Source organism: Notamacropus eugenii, chromosome 5, assembly GCF_028372415.1.
Source record: "Notamacropus eugenii isolate mMacEug1 chromosome 5, mMacEug1.pri_v2, whole genome shotgun sequence".
In the NCBI taxonomy this organism is placed as follows: Eukaryota; Metazoa; Chordata; class Mammalia; order Diprotodontia; family Macropodidae; genus Notamacropus; species Notamacropus eugenii.
The window spans coordinates 432138516-432156173 of record NC_092876.1 but is presented as its reverse complement, the minus strand read 5'-3'; the positions used below and the strand labels follow the sequence as shown (position 1 = coordinate 432156173).

The following is a 17658-nucleotide window of genomic DNA, read 5'->3' as shown; positions in this document are numbered from 1 at the left end:
ACTATTCTGATAAGGGATGCAAAGTATCTGTTCCTTAACCTCAATCTCCTGTGTAAAGGAGACTCCCTAGGTAGCATGATCTTGGAATCTAGCCCAGAGAATCCTGGGAGATTTGCTATGCAATACCTGCTTTGGAAGTTGCATTGAAGGGAACCCTGAAAGTCCAGTCACTGGACAGCTACATGGTGCAGTGGATAGATCGCTGGATCTGGAGTCAGCCTTTGATGCTTGCTAGTGGTATGATCCTGAGCAGGTCATTTAACCTCCCCCAGCCTCAGTTTCATTAGCTATAAAATCAGGAGAATAAGAGCATCTACTTCTCAGGGTTGTTGTGAGGATAAAATTAAATAATCCTTGTAAAGTGCTTTGCAAACTTTAAAATATTATATAAGTGCTAGCGATTATTATTTCTCCTCCTCCTCCTTCTTCTTTTTCTCCTCTTCTTCCTCCTCCTCCTCCTCTTCCTTCTTCTTAACCCCAATTGTCTCATCCTAGGTCATCTCCAGTCATCCTGATGAATATCTGGTCACTGGATTCAGATGACTCTGGAGGAGAAGTGAGGCTGGTGACCTGCACAGCCCTCCCTCAATCAAAACAAAGTCAAGTGCAAGTCATGTCATTGTTTCTCTGATGGCAACGAAGGACGAACACACACATATTCCTTCTTCTTCTCCTCCATCTAAAGAGAGATTTCTTAATGCAGCATGCTCCTTGGAGAAAAAAAAGATTATTAATAGTCCTGGTGCAGACTCCTACTTGAAAAGCAAAATCACAGATTTTATGTAGCTTCTGTATATCCAGTTCTAACTTTTCTCCAGACTCCTGCCTTGCCTTCTATATACTTCAAAGTGGGTGTCTCACAGACATCTGAAACTCAGCCTGTCCAAAGTAATTCATTATTAGTCCTCCCAAATCCAGCCTCTTCTGAACTACTTACTGTTCAGGATACCATCATGCTTCCAGTTACCCAGGTGTGAAACCTCAGTGTTGTCTCACTCACTTTACACATATAGTCAGTTGACAATTTCTTTTCTCTATTTTCTCATTTCTTTTTCTACAATCTCTCCCATGTGTCCCCTTCTCTACAACCTCACAACTACCATCCTAATTGTACTAATCTGTACTAATGACAGTTGACAATGATCTCCCTGCCTTGTCTTTCCTTGCGGATCTATCTTCTAAACAGCTGCCTAAATGATTTTCCTAAAACACAAGTTTGACCATGTCACTTTCCTACTCAACAAAATAAGCTATAAGTCATGGGAAGACTGTAGAGGGCCCTATGGGAGAGTGGGACTTGTCAGAGTGGTCACATTGCTCTGACAACAATCCAAAGTTAAATCTTCATTCCAGGTGAAACTGATTTGCTATTTGAGTCCTTGGGGGACCCTTGGTCATGAGTCATAAATATATATTGGAATGCTTGTTGAATTGGATTGCATACTGCTCCAAATTGATAGTCCTCTGTATTACCCTGTTTTGGTGATCTTGAAAGTAGGGATATTCCTTCCTTTTTTGTCTACCCCTCCACTCCTTTGCTCTTCTCTTTTTCCTCTCTTTTCTGTCCTGGTTGGTCTGACTGTTGGGAACTCACTCACACATACTCAATGTTGCCACTTTGAGTGGCATAATCACACTTTTTATCAACAATAATATACTCAAATCTGAGTTTTGCCTTTCTCCCCCAGGTGTTTCTTTTCCCATGCATAGACTATAGGGGACTTGGGGAGTTGTCCCCAATCCCCACCCCGTCTGATAAGGATGATCCTATCACCATTCCTCAATACTGGGTAGGACCCAAACTCCCTGGTGCATCTTCTTTTGCTTCAGAGCTCAGTGCAATCTCAGCCTTCACTCCCCATCCTTCTCCTCTACTGTACATGGAATCACCACCCAGTATTCAAGCTCCCAGACACTCCACACACACTGTTTGTTACTTTATTTTCTCTCTGTCATTCCCACAGTTTTACACAAAAAGCCTCAATCTTCCTGACTCATTCTTTCCTCTCTCAAAAACACTCCCTGACTCATACACTCAGGGGTACCTCCAACACCAGTGTGTCAAGACCCAGCTTTGCCAGTTCCTAAATAGCCTGGGGGAGAATTAGCAGCTGCAGAAGGCTGGTGCCCTTATCACCTCAGGTTTACAGCTGTGCTGCTTTCAGCTTCTGTGTGTGTCAAACCCTCTAATCAGACTGGTGATCAAGTTGTCCTTTCTATCTGTTGTTCTAGATGGACAGCTGGCTCTCTTCTATAAATGCTGTGTTTTCTGGAACTAAAAAATGAGTCCTTGACAATGTCTTTCCTTGACCGTGGTGGTTTAATCCAGGCTGAGTTAACATTCTTGTTCTAACTCTGTAACTCCCTTGATGGACCTCCCTTAGCTCATGGCTTATTGGTAAGCCCAAGATGATAGACTCACTCTGGGGCCAATGCATGATGAGACACTCATCCTGGCTCAGGGTTTGGCATTGTCCTCCTCATGGTTCTCAAAGTGCTACATTTGGTTTGTGCTTCTTCACTTCATAAGGGATGTTTAGTATGTTTAGCAGTAAAAAAAATATATCGGCTACTGCCCCTCTGATTTGCAGCATTTGTCAGTTTCTGAGGTATAAAGGCTTACACTGAAAATTTAACAGCCAGCTTTCACTATCAGTACCAACTGGCTCAGGCATACCCCTGCCATAGGTCTGCTGCCATCACTAATACAGCTGCCTCCCATCCAGCAAACTGCAGAGATGCACCAAAACCTCCCACAAGAGTGGGCCAATAGAGATTTTTAGATGGGTCTAAGTCAGCAGCAATTCTTCATTTGCTGAATATATAAAATTGAGATTAAACTCTTTTCACAAATTCACACTATTCCTTTGACCTATCTCATTCACAGTTTTGCTGACTCTTGTTTTGGCCTTGGACTATTGATTCTATATCAACCTTTAGCTCCAACTGTTTAGCCTTTCCTGACAGCCTTGTTATGGTATAACATAAAGAACAATGGCCTATATTTCAGGTTTGAACCTTGATTTCCTCATCTCTAAGTTGTGGGTGGAAAGAGTTGGGCTATATGTCTCAGAGGTTTGCTATGAGGATTAAATGAGATATTACATGCAGGATGTTTTGTAACCACGAAGACCTAGCTAAATATAATGAGCTATCATTAATAATTCAATATTTTGATAGATCTGGTATCTCATCAATGTTGATACCCCCTCTCATGATACAGATTGTGACCTATCCATGCTTTCTCATTCTGTAGATTCCAATAATTTTCCAAATAATTTCCAAAAAATATTTCTTTCAAACTGCAGGAGATCTTCTCCCAAATCAGTGGTTCTTCACCATTTTTGTATAATGGATTCCTTTGGTAGTCTGGTGAAGCCTATAGACCCCTCCTCAGAATAATGTTTTTAAGTGCATAAAAAATACTTAAGATTACAAAGGAAGTCATTTTATTGAAATATAATTGCCAAAATTAGAAAAACAAATCATAGATCCTAGGTTCAGAATCCCTGACTACATTTTTTGACATTTTGGGAACGCCAAAGGAACACTTAGGCCATCAATCAATCCTTAAAAATGCTGCAGACTTCTTTTCCTGTTCTACATCTCTCTGGTAACATTCTTTATGTGGTTTATCTTGCACAATTCTTGGTTGATAATAACCTACTATTTAGTTTTTATTTTTTCCTCTGTTTTCATGGATATTTCTCTTACCTCTGGCCTTTTATCTACTTTTGGCTACTTTTATGCTTTCTACTGTGGTTGTCTTTGGACCCATGAACTCTGCAAGACCATAGCTACAATCATGAAAGACTTCGGTCTGCTTACAACTTGGGTCCTGGCTCTGATCGCTCCTGTGAGAAGGAGTCGTAGAAGCTGCCTCCACCTCCTTTAAGCTAGGTTAGTTTTTCCTTAAAAGATTTTGAAACCACCCTTGATATTTAATTGGTCTAGAGGAGCAAGGCTTAAACCACTGAGGTGGTTAATTTTGGTCATCTAGGTACAAAAGCCAGGTCATAAGGGGTCAGGGATTCCTCCTGCAGGTTTGCCACAGCAGGGGAGCTTCATGGAAATGAATCAATGCTGCAACCCTGCTGAATATCCTTTCCATGCTACTGCAAAGTAGGCTTCTTCTTGTTAACTTTTAGATGGTCTATAAGTGTCTTGTTTTGTTCGAATCCTGTACTTGAACCAGTAGACTGGTGTGAATTAGGCCTCATCGACCACAAGAGGCGTGGTACTTGAGCATGAGAACAGCTTACAGATCTCCTAACTTTGGCAGTGAACATTTCACTTTCTAGAAGGGATAGAGTCCCCATCCTGATTTCTACTGGTACTGATGAATCTGGGTCTGCCATCCCTGGCTCTTACTCACTTATTTCTTTTCTTTATTAGACATTCCTACTCCAACTCTCGTAACTTCTCCAAACAGATCTCCTGGCATGACATAGACTCCCTTTACCTAATCTGATGCCATCTGAACTACTCTACCCTATCTGTTGCAGAGGAAAAGACACTGTAGGATGCGAGAATATTGGATTTGCCATCAAAGCTGCTGGGTTTGAATCCCAGCTCTGCGTCTTGCTTTTTATGTGACCTTGGACAAGTCATTTTATTTCTCTGGGACTCAGTTTCCTCATCTGTAAAATACTATGCTAGGACTAAATGGCATCTAAGGTCCTTTCTGTGTTTAAATCCTATAATCCTGTTACCTATTTCACAAGAATAGATTCCTTCTGGAAGCTGGGGAGTAGTAGATAGAAAATCCATCTTCCGAGTGCTAGAATGAGGTCCTTATCTTCCTTCTATTCAATTAAGTGAACTAATTAAGACTTTTTCGTGCTAATCCATTGCATAGCAGCTTACCGAGAACCTTAACGGGAGGAAGGTTTTTTTCATTTCTTTTTCAAGACCAACCTTGATCTTTATAATTACACAGAATTCTCTTTCATGATTTTTTTTCCATTTACATGGTTTTTGTCATTGTCCATATTGTTCTTCTAATTTGTCTCATACGCTTTATATTAATTCCTATAAGTGTTCTCATTCTTATCCTTCTCTGTATTCTTTATTCCATGAGAGCTAGGGCTACACTACTTTCTACCTTTGTGTCTCTAGGAGTGAAATAGTCTTTTGTACTTATTAAGCACTTAAATATTTGTTGAAATGAAAATGGAATGGATAATCACAATTCTTTGAATAAGGCACAGTAAATTGAATTTCCCTTCTCCCTTTCTACTGACCTTTTCAAGCTGGATATTTTGTGATTTATTTTTACTCTCAAGGATAATTTGGATGTTGATTTCAACCTACCTTAAACTATTTAAACAGCTTGTGGGCAGGGGAAGCACAGAGGGCAATTGGGAAGCCAGGACTCTTGGGCATACAACATCTGACTGATGATAAGGAAAGAGTAATTCAGTTTGATGAAGTAGGATTGTACAAATTTAGTCAGTGCAATTTGCTATAATAGAAGGAACGCTGTGCTTTGAATCAGAAGAAGACTTGGTTTCAAGTTTGAGCTTTTCCATTGAAAGTACCAAGTCTGTACTTTCATTTCCTCATTGGAAAAATGGAATTCAAATACTTGGACTACCTGCTTCAGAGACTGCTGTGAGGATCAACTGAGATAATGCATCAGAGATGTTTTATAGATCCATTTTAGTATTAACATAGCAATAATGACTGCTTAAGAGCTATATTAATGTAGCCTTTATATAATCTCTGGGATTCTTATCCCAACTCTCACTATCATTGGCAAGTTAGATTTTGAGAGCAAGTCTGCATTTCCTCCTTAGGGATATTAAGTATACCCGCAAAGGGCAGTGGGATGATTCTTTTAATGCAACAAGCTTGAGCCACCATTCCAGTGTGTTCTCCTCAATATCAACTACTCATAATTAGTGCCTTCCTGACAACAGGCCTGTCACTCTATGCACTATGTTACCTAGCTGCCTCCTGTTTTTTCCTATTGCACTCTAGTTCCTAGGAAGGGTAGGGTAGGTTCAAACTTAAAGCAATTGTAACAAATCCTTTACTCCACCAATTCTACTTCTGAATTTGGCTTAGCCAACGGATAAGTTGCTCCCTCTTGTATGATATGGCATCTTGTCTATGAGATCAGTCCGCTCCTTAGTCCAGGTCCCTCCTTAGTGCTGTGGTGACAGACTGTAAACTGTCTTGAACTCCACCTCCAGGGCTTGCGGTGGCTCTCCCAACCTTTTGAAACTCATAAGTTATCAGCCTACTCCATTCAATTGTCCGTATTCCTCCTAGACCAGATGCAGCAGCAATAGCAAGATCATGTGCTCATAGTTTCATGTCAACTAAGGTAGAACTAGTAGATTCTCTCTCTCTCTCAATCTCTCTCTCTCTCTCTCTCTCTCTCTCTCTCTCTCTCTCTCTCTCTCTCTCTCTCTGTATCTCTCTCTCTCAGAGGCTTATAGCACTCATTTCCTCCTCACTGACACACAGCCAGGCAAGAGAGAAAGACAGAGAAAGAGAAAGAAGCAGAAAGAGACAGTGGGAGAGAGAGAGACTTTGAGGCTCTCTTTGGCCAGTGGGTGCCTTTTGAATGCATACTTAGCTCCAGCCCAGTAGCCAATCAAAAGCTCATCTCTTCACTATATGATGAAACAATCACCAAACACCTGTGTGTGCTTCAAAGTCATGAAGGGGATTACACTGGACCAAAGTCACTATACACAGTCTGAAGGAATTCATGTTGATTGACTCTCTTTATTTAATTCATGTTAGATGGCCGTTATTGTTGCCATTATAAGTACTGAAGTACTTGTAATGATAAGATAAAATCTTATCAATATAAATGCTCTCTTTAATGATGCATATTGCAGCCTATCCACCCTTTCCTATCCTTCTTCTTCTTCATGTGCTCCCTTAATTCTCCACAGGTGGTCCACCCCACTATGGTGGACTTTTCCCTAGACTAGGGGTGGGGAATCTTTGGTCTCCAGGCCACATGTGGCCTTCTAGATCCTCAAGTTCAGTCAAAAGGCCTCACTCGAGGATCTAGAGGGCCACATGTGACCTCGAGGCCACAGATTCCCCACCCTGGTCTAGACCTTTTAATATTTCTTGGGTATCAATGGAGCAGTTCAGCCATCCATTGGTTATTACTTGCTCTTGACACATGGGCTATCCACTTCATTTTCTGTTCATTCAACAGTCTGATGATGTTCTTAATGTATCACCTCTTACACAGTTCTTGGCTGATAATGTGTGTCAGCCTACTCATGACTCTCCATTGCCCTTTGAGTGAACCTCAAATTTGGTTTTTTATTTTAATTTTGATTTTTCAAAGACTGTTCTATTCAATGACATGTAACAATACAGCATCCTGGAGGAATATATATTTTTTAATGTCCTTTGTTTCATGGAGAACTTTGCAGTTTTTAGAAGTATGACATTATTTTCCAAATTCTTCTCCTCTTCTATCCTTGAGGAGATAGATCATTGTTCTGTTCAAGAAATAAGTATGGAGGGATATAGAGCCAATGCAGTATTCACCACCTATGTCAGTGATGGATATGCCAGCTCAATTATGAATTGTGAAATACAACAGACTCTCCACATGGAAGACAACACCAAAACATTCATTCAGACACAGAAAGCCAAATCCATCATAGCAACAAAAATCTATACACAATAACAATACAGAGGACAACACCATCCCCAAGGCTTCCCCCTGCTAGGCTTCCCACAAACCAGGTCCAGTATACTCATCACAAGCTGGCTCTCTTAAACAAAATCATAGACAATCACAAAATCACTCACACTACCCAGAAGTCTGCCTCTTTCCTAGCTCCATCTGCTCTCTTGACTCACTTCCTCTCAGCTCTGCTCTAGCTCTACCTCTCCTTCTCCACTCCTTCCTGTTCCATGTGACTTAGACTTATGTGACTCAGGCTTCCATGTGACTTAAGCAAGTCACATGGGCCTATTAATGGATGGGAAAGATCTTCCCATTAAGAAGCAAAATTACATTAACAGTAAGCAACAATACATTATCAATACAAAGGACTGGCCCAATGGATATTAATATTGCAATTAAAACTGTTAGACAAATAATGTGTAGAATCACAGACTCATGGAACATTACAATGGCATAAATTGAAAGGATTAGCACCCTTGTTAGTGGACTTGAGAGATAAGCCACATTTAAGTGTATTTGTAAGCTGATGAGTCTGGCTGGAATAGAGTATATTTGTATGGAGGAGTGGGATATAATGTTAGAGGGGTGCGTTCACTTCTGGCTTTCTGAAGGACTTGAATGCCAGGCTAAATGGGGAGGCTTTGAATTGAATTGAATGAAAAATGTTTGCTGTAGTATCCACAAAGCATCAACCAATGAGATGAAGTCATTCAATATGCTTACTGTTAGAATTACTCCTAGAGAAATTTAACCAACTTAAAGACACTCTCATATTAAAAATTGCTTTCTCTGATGTGAAGTTTCCCATTTCTGAGCAACCAGTGTTTTTCTGGATGCTCTATATGGAAAATCAATGTATTTTTCACTTAGTGCACATTTTCTGAAAGCACATTAAAATATTTAAATGTGGCCTCTTTTTTCAGGAGTGGTCATATTACAGCTGATTATACATGTATTATTTATGAATGTCACTTAATCTTCATAGAATTCTTGTATTTATGGTATAGAGATGGGGGATGTGAACTCTACCTTTAATTCTTCCTCAGTAACTTTCAAACAAAAATCATTCTATTCAGGAAAACATCTGGGTCTAATGGAGATTCTAGAAATATGGTCTTACACACCAAATTTTCATTTGCTCTTTAATGATTATTTCCCTCCCTCCTTGCAGTTGCCTTAACAACTGTATGTTGTTCAATATCTGATGTAACAGGGGAACTATTTAAGACCACATCCTCTATAAACTGCTTAAGTATGTTTCCAGAGACATTAAAAAGGCTAGAATCTGACAATAAAGGCAGAGGCAGGAGGGGAAAAAAAGGTCCCAAGCCATATCTTGTTTAATATTTTAATTTTCAATTCCACCTACTTTTTAAAAATTTATAGACCTTCTTCTATAACCCAAATGAGAATTAAAATACTTTGCAAATTTGCAGCAAGGTGCATTGAGTGGTGGATAAGGCATAGGAGTTCAAGCCAGGAAGATGGGGTTCAAAATTCACCTCAGTTATTTCTTAGCTATATGATCCTGGGAATCTCTCTGTGCCTCAGTTTGCTCATATATAAAATGAAGGGATTAGACTTGATGTATTCTATAATCCCTTCTAGCTATAAATTTATAAATTTATAAAATGTGTGTGACCAACCAATCAGAGGTTGGGAAGATATCCCTCTGTACCTGTAACAACCATTCATGGGCTTGCTTCTAGCACAAGTACACCCCTCCCCCACCATGGTATCTTAACATTTCACTCTTCCATTTCATGCCCCAACTGGACCCCCGTAACTGCCTTGGATGCTAATTCCTCCACATAGTTATAATATAACTACAACCCAGGTACTTGCAGCAGCTACAGAGGCAAAAATCCCTGTGTTCCCTAATTCTTCCCTCCCCAATCACTTTCTATCTCCCTTAGCTCCTTGGCCAGTGAATGAGACCTCCTACCTCTCCCCATATCCCTTTTTGTTTTTCAGTGGCAAAGAGTGAGCAGCACAGAATGAGCAGACATGGATGGTTGTCTTCTACATTATCTTTCCATCCTATCTCAACCCTTTTCTTCCATCCAGGACCTTCCCCAGTTCCTTTGAGGGCACCACTATCCTTTCAGTCCCCCAGATTTCCTTCATCGTTCTTGACTCAATACTCAGATGAGATGCTCTCTTTATTGGAGCATAGATTAGAGCTGGAAGGGACCCCAGAGGTCATCTAGTCTAACTCTCTCTTGTTATAGATAAGGAAACTCAGATTCATTGAGATTAGATGAATTGCTCAAGTTGACACAGGTATGAAGTGGCAGATGTAGCTTTGAAATCAGGTCTTATTGATGGGGTTCAGGCTCTGGGAACCCCCTAGGACTCTCCTTGAATCTTCCCACTTGATCTGGCATTCCCTGAGGCCAGAAGCCTTCCATAAGTCTTTGTTACCCTTAACCCAACCTAGCCCTCCATTGTCTTTTACCTGAGATTGCCTCCAGCTACTTCCCGCCCTTGATCACATCAAAATCTCATTCTCTTGGTCCTGACCTCTAGACACCCTAGTCCCATTAAGATCCTCCTTAGACTCTTCCTCAAGACCCTTCCTAAACCTTTTCTCTAGTTACCCAGACTACTTGGGCACCCCTAGATCCTTCCCATAATCTTTCTGTCTATAAGATCCATCTTGCCTCCATGAAAAGGCTCAGATTCAATCTAGCTCAGATTCTGTCTGGCCTGCTTGTCAACACAAAAATGTCACAAATGCTCAGATTCCTTAAAAGTCTACCCAGTATGGTGGTTCTTAAATAAACTTTGTTTTTCTTTGGCTGAAAGAAGACTTGAGTTGAATTCATTCAGGCAGGACCTGGTGTGTAGGTATTTTGGGGTCCCAAACACCCCTGAACCTCAACACTATGATTCTTTCCATGGCACTAAATGTAACAGTGGGATCTGAAGGCCTTTTCTCAATCCTCATTGTTCTTGACCTTTCTGTGACCTTTAGCAATATTGGCCACCTTCTCCTGCTAGGTGCTTAATCTCCTATCTCTGGGTCACCAAAATGACATAAATGTGTTATCTACAAAAAGTTTCACATATACACCCTTTAAAAGCTTTGAAATAGATTTTGCTAAATTATCTTCAAACCTTCTAAAGAGTCTCAGTGAAATTTGAACTCTTTTGTTAAAACTATAAAAATGCAACACCTTGTTGCAAGAGCAATTGATTGACAGCAGGAAAATGTAAATTTCCTAGGTGAATTTCAATAAAAACCTTTGTATATTTGGTGGATGGGATTTAAACATGAATGTTATGATCTTGTAAGTGCAACCAATAATGCACTTCTTTCATTGAGATGTATATAGCTTTATGAGGGATCTTTTTCATCTATGAAAATGATAAAAATCAAGTATAAAATTGCTGATCTTAGAAACAAACATTATAATCACTGTGTTACAAAGTGGCAAAGCAAGACTTTAAAAAAATATATAAAAGATTTAGGGACTCTAATCAACACAATGACCAAGCACATTTCCAGAGGATTTGAAATGAAATATTCTGCCCACATCTAGATAGAGAATTGATGAACTCAGAGTACAAAAGGAGAGTTTTTTTGACTTGGCCAATTCAAGGTTTTGTTTTGCTTGTAGCAGAGGTTTTATTTTTCCTTCTTTTTCATTTGGGGATGGGGTAGAGTGAAGGGAGGTAGGAAGGAGAGAATTCAGATGTGAAAATAAAATAAAATTTAATTTAAAATAATGAAGCATATTCAATCACATTTCTTTCACTAAAAGTTATTATTAATATCTTTAGTAAGAGCAAAATAAATGACTAATAATTACTTATTAATAGAAATTTATCAATGGCATTCTGTTGATAATTGATTCAACCAATCAATAAGTAATTATTAGTTATTTATTATGTACCAGGGATGGTGCTAAGCCCTGGGGATATAAATGTAAAAGTGAAACAGTCCGTCACCTCAAGAAGTTTATATTCTAATTGGACAAAGTACATTTACATATATAATCATGTGTGTATATGCATACAAACACATGTGTATACATATACATAGGAATACATACACATACACACACTATTGTTTGTCCTGTGTTTTTTGAAGAGGACAGGTGCTGTCTTGACTTACGTGTGAATTGCATTTCAGTGAGGCAGAGTTGCATAAAGTAATTAGCCTCACTTACCTTCATTGCCTTTGGAACAAATTGTTCTAATCTGCCCATTCTGTGGAGGAAAGTCTTCTCATGCTTGGGCTAGATATCTGCTAACTCATCAAAGGGTTTGAGGCCTTCAACCTGGTTTAGCCCATCTGCCAAGTTGGTTTACCGGAGTGCGGCCACTACACATGCTACAGCTTCTTGGAGCCATAGGTGAGAGCTAAGTACCAGATTATCTCTCTCTCTGTATACATGTATATGTATACATACACACATATATGTAACACACATTATACAGGCATATACAGACATATACACATACATGCATACACACATCATGTAGATACATACACATACATATGTACACACATTATATAGACTATATACAAATACATACGCACATACAATGAATACATGGTAGTTTTGGGAGTAAATTAGCAGTGAGGGATATTTGGAAAGGCTCTATGTAAAAGTTTGAGGTTAGTCTTGAAGAAAAGCCTGACTTCCAAGAAGTAGAGCTGAGGAGGGAGTACATTACAAACATAGATGACAGCGAAGGCAAAGCCAAAAGACAGAAGATGAGGCATCTTGTTGGCACTACAAGTACGCCACCATAGTTGAATCATAGACCAGGTGGACAGAAGTAAAGCATAAGAAAACTGATATATAGGAAGTGGCCAGGTTGTGAAGAGAATGAAATGCCATATAGGAGTTTATATTTGGTCCTAGAAGTAGGAGACTCTGGATTTGATTGCATGTGGGAGTGATGGTGACACGATTAAATCTGTGCTTTAGGGAAAGCCTGGTGGCTAGACACTTGAGGAAGGAAGATAGAAGGAGAATAATGTAATAGTCTAAGTAAAATCTGTTAAGATCCTGAACTAATCTGGTGACTGTATAGGTCTTTCCTAGGTTACCATAAGAGAAAGGCACAGAGGTAGAAAGAGCATGGTTTGGTAACTGATTGGATGTGTAAGGTGAGTGAAAATAAAGATTTGAGGATGACGACAAATTTGCAAACTCAATTACTGGTGTTGTTCTTGATGTAATGTTGTTGCTTAGCTGTTTCAGTCATGCCAGACTCATTGTGACCCCATTTGGGATTTTCTTGGCAAAGGTACTGGATATTTTACAGATGAGGAAATTGAAGTAAACAGGGTCAAGTGATTTGCCCAGGGTCATACAGCTAGTAAGCGTCTGAGGCCAGATTTTAACTCAAGTCTTCCCGATGGCTGATGGAGTCTCTATGTATCACACCAAATAACACATTTCCATAATAATAACCTTCACAAGGAATGACCAGCTGTGGGAATTTTAGATTATTGGATAGGCTGATGTAGAAGATGCTCTGAGTCAGAGGCTCTGGCTTCAGTCTCTTGTGTAATCTTGGAAAAATCAGATAACTTCTCTTGGATCTCAGTTTCCTGTAAAGTGAGAAGGTCCGATCAGATGACCTCTAAGGTCCTCTCAACTCTTACTGTAGGATCCTTCCATACTTTAACCATTGCTATCATAACTCTGTGTCAACTGTTGTTGTTGTTTAGTCATTTCAGTTGTGACTGACTCTTCATGACCCCATTTTGGGTTTTCTTGGCAAAGAGACTGGAATGGCTTCCCATTTCTTTCTTCAGTTTATTTTACAGATGAAGAAACTGAGACAAACAGGGTTAAGTGACTTGCCCAGGGTCACATGGCTACTAAATGTCTAAGGTCAGATTTAAACTCACAAAAAAGAGTCTTCCTGACTCAGGCCCAGCACTCTATCCACTGTACCATCTAGCTGCTATGTCAGCAGTCACCTGGTTTATCTACATATTGGACCAACTTTTTAAAACATCCCTGCCTAGTATGTAGATTTCTTAAGAATGAAATGTATTTCACTATATGGTGGATGATACTCCCAAAACGTTAACATTTTGGAGTGGGGGTTCATCTTGTCCAACAACTCATTCGGACTCTCATGTCTCCTTGTTTTTGTTTAATGAAGGTGTGAACAAATGGGTAACCTCACACTGAACTGGGACATCTTCTATATCCTTCTATTATGAAGCTTTCCAGCCAAAGTGACTAAGTAATTCAAATATAAATGAAACAGCTATTATTGCTTAGAATTAAAATGAAGACAGGGTGGGTTATGACTCTGTTTGTACACCATAGGAACAAAGAGAAAAAACAAAGATATACTTCAGTTAAGTGCCCATCTACTCACCTCTGGAAACAGAAACCTGGGAACTAGAGAACTCTTATTTTTGGGTCTGGATGTGTTCCACTTGCATAACAAAAATCCTGGGAGAGCTCTTTTGGTAGAGGTAACTGAGATTCTGAAAATGCTTAAAGGTGGCAGTGTGGGGGTATCTCTTCTCAAGCTTGGAGATAGGCAAATTCCCAGCTGCACAGAGAATTTTTGTGATTGAGGCTTTCCAAGTTATGCTAATGAAGTCAATTACTGTGATTCCTCTTTCACTAGGAAGCCACTGCAGGTTTCTGTACCTTGTCTGACCTGAAATGAATGCAGCAGTGAAAAGGCAAGTCCACCATTGACAGAGAACAATCTGCTGCTAATTTGTTACTAGTTGTGAGTCCAATGTGGAAGACCCCTGTTGTTCTCCCAGTGAAGAGAAGCCCAGTTCTCATACATAAACAGTAGCAAAGATCTCAAACAGGGCACCAAATCAAGTAATGATCCAAAAAATCTAAACAGAAACAAGCTCAGGATAGAGACCCTGAGAAGACATCCTGGAGCCTGCAAACATTGGAAGAGGGTCCCTTTCAGGAAACTCAACCTGAGCTCAGCTAAAGAGACCCTGAAGCCTGTCACTGCCTTGACTCTGGGTGTGCTAAGTCTGCGGTGTTCTAGCTAGGGGCACCCCAAACCAGCAGCTATGAAAAAGAATGCTGTATAGAGGGGTAGGGATGGGACAGAAGCCTGCAAGTGGTCTAGGGGGATTGGAAGTCCATAACTCTCTGAGTATACACACACCAAGGAAAATGGAAGCCTATGGTAGGAGTCTGGGAAATAAGAGGCAGGATCCAACAGGGCTTGACCATGACAACCTTCAGGGAGACTTCCAAATGCATATTGAAGTTCTCAAATATGAGGACTGCTTGTGAGACCACCTACAATCACCAACCCTTAGTTGAGAGAGAGACACACACACACACAGATCCCCATATTTCCTACCAATCACCCTTGTAAAACTATAAGCCAAACATTCTTCCCTTTCTTCTCCATGTAATAGAGTTAGCAACCGGGATCGCAAATTTAGGGTATTTTGTGGTCCTTTCCTATCCCTTTACAGGTCCAATATTTTGCCAAAAGTTCAGGGACTAAACCTCTAAAATATGTATGTTACCTTACAGGTTCCTCAGGTTTGGCCAGTCTGAAAGTCAATCCAAACCGGGAAGGCAACATAGTGGAAACAGAGTTGGTCTTGGAACCAGAGAATCTGATTCAAATGCTGCTTTTACTACTTACTGTATACTCTTGGAGAAGTCACTTAATCCCTCTATACTTCAGCTTCCTCATCTAAAAAAAGTGAATGGTTTGGATTAGTGAATGGGTGGGATTCATGTCCCTTCCAGCTTGAAATCTATGATCTTTGAGGTATCAAGCAAGGTCATTCAATATTTCTGACATGGTGGCAGACATTTACATGGCCCTTACATTCATTCTTGGCAGAGAATATAGAAGTTGTCTGTAGACCCTCACATCACCTCCACCTACATGCCCCAGCACCATGTGTACCATCTGCCCACTTCTCCTTACTCTCCTCTCATGCCTTCTGCCACCTCCACCAAGGAGAAAACCATATGCTTGCATTTCCTTTGTCGATATTTTGCATGGATTTGTGTGAGTGTGATTTTCTCTGGATAATGTAAGTTCATTGTATTCAGTGATTGGTGTCATCTATGTCTTGGAATCATTAGTGTCTAACATAAAGTCTTGCATATGGTAGATTCTTGATAAATGCTTGTTGAATGAATAAACAAATGAAAAAATACCTATAGGGTAGGAAGTGGAAACAAAATAATCACTTTTGTCAATGATAAGAAGCCTTGGTGAACTAGAGATCCAACTCAAAAATTAATTGAAATAATTAATAACTTCAGTAAAAGTAAGGTAGAAAATACATTTAGGAAAAAAAATACCATGAGCCCTTCTGTATTTTACCAAAAACCAGAAGGAAGAGAAAGAAAAAGAAATTCCTTTCAAATGAATAGATCTCCTTTTCTGTAGCAATGCTCTCTAGGATCAATCAAAATAAGAGACATTACCTCTGATCCCCTGACTCTTTATTCAAGACTGCATCCACTAGAATAATCACACTACCTTCCCCTAGATTCAGAATAGGTTAGAATACTTCACATTTTTTTCCCAGTACTCCCCTGAGATGCTATGAAATAGACCAGTGTCATGGGTAAAAAGTCCTGAGGTATAGAAGTCAAGACCCCTGAATTTGAATTCCACCTCTGCCACCAACAGCTGAGGGTTCTTGGGATGATATTTAATCTCTCCAGACCTAGTCATCTGTATCAGCTTATTGGTGGAGACCTATGGCCATTGGCAGACAGAAATTCTCCAGTGTCTATTTACTTTAGCCCCTTGAGAACGAATGAATGAAGCGTTTATTAAGCACTTAAGATGCACAAAGCTCCATGCTAAGCACTGGGGATGCAAATCGAAAAATAAGACAGTGTCCATTCTCAAAGAGCTCTAATTGGGGGAAGCAACCTGTGGAAAGTTTCAGCTAAAAGTCAGGTAGAGGGGTCCCTTGGTATTTAGTGTGCAATGGTAAAAAGGATGTAAAAGCATCTTCTTTGGTGTCCCTTCCAATGATCAAATCATATCAATTTCAGATATTAAAGCTTTTGATGGTGCCAAAGAGAGCTATGAGACTGTCATTTGATGGTGAACCTAGACCAACCCATTCTAAAGGAGGGAGGCTAAAGAGAACAAAATTTAAAAGAGTAGGAATGGGTTGGGAATAGAACATGATTATCAGCATGTCAGGTGGGTTGCTGTGTCTGATGGGTGCCTGTGTCAGAAGAGGCAACTCTCTCAGAAGAAGGAGGATGAGAGAAGGGTTTAAGTAGGCTGGGGGCATAGGACTACTGGACGACTGCCAAACTGTATTACTGCTGCTGATGCCGTAGTCACTGGCACTACCACCATGCGTGAATTGGCAGAGGATCAAAAGCTGAAACTCTAAGACAAAGATGATAGATGAATTATATAGAAGCTACACAGAACACATACAGAGTTACTAGAGCTATTCATGCTTTTTGAGAATAAATTTGGTAAATCCATACTTTCTTGCCCTTTGCTTCACTCCCAATATTATCCTTTTTCTGGAGAGACATAAGCATGGTTCTCAATACCTCCTTCTTAAATGTTTGTTTTATTTTCTGTGTTGCTGTTGCTCTGAAATAAAGTGGTTTACCACTGAATTCTTGATATGTATGTGTGTCCTTGTGTAATGGTGGCAGAGGGAGAGGCATAAAGTGGTAAGAAACCCCCAGGGGAGAGGGAGATTTTTATAACTCCTAGGATTGGAGACTATACAGAAGAGAGGCTTTATTCAAATTAATTTTTTTATAGCTTTCCAAAAACAGAGAAAGAAAATGGGAATTCCCACCAGTCCTAGATAAATTGACTTCAGCAGTGGGGTAGGGAAAACTAAAAAATGAACTAGAAGTTAGTCTTTTTAAGGTGATCATCTCAGGCAATTCCCCTTTTCCATTTTTTCTAACTGTTGCAGGCTTAAAAGGAAAACCTTTCCTTATAGGGCAGAACTGGGGAGTGAATTGAATAGGTGTTCTGAATCTCAGGTCCATGAA

At 39.9% G+C, this 17658-nt stretch overlaps 1 long non-coding RNA gene across 2 annotated transcripts in view; it reads left to right on the top strand.

Annotated features, from left to right (window-relative positions):
- LOC140503106 (uncharacterized) overlaps window positions 1–17239 on the top strand; it is a 66680-nt gene extending 49441 nt beyond the window's left edge. Inside the window, exon 3 of one of the 2 annotated variants that reach the window (XR_011966701.1) lies at window positions 15181–17239. This is a non-coding gene — a long non-coding RNA (uncharacterized lncRNA). Of the gene's footprint in view, window positions 1–14287; window positions 14347–15180 lie in introns of those variants that run through there. The other variant, XR_011966702.1, reaches the window with a different exon arrangement.
- Window positions 17240–17658: the final 419 nt, after the last annotated feature.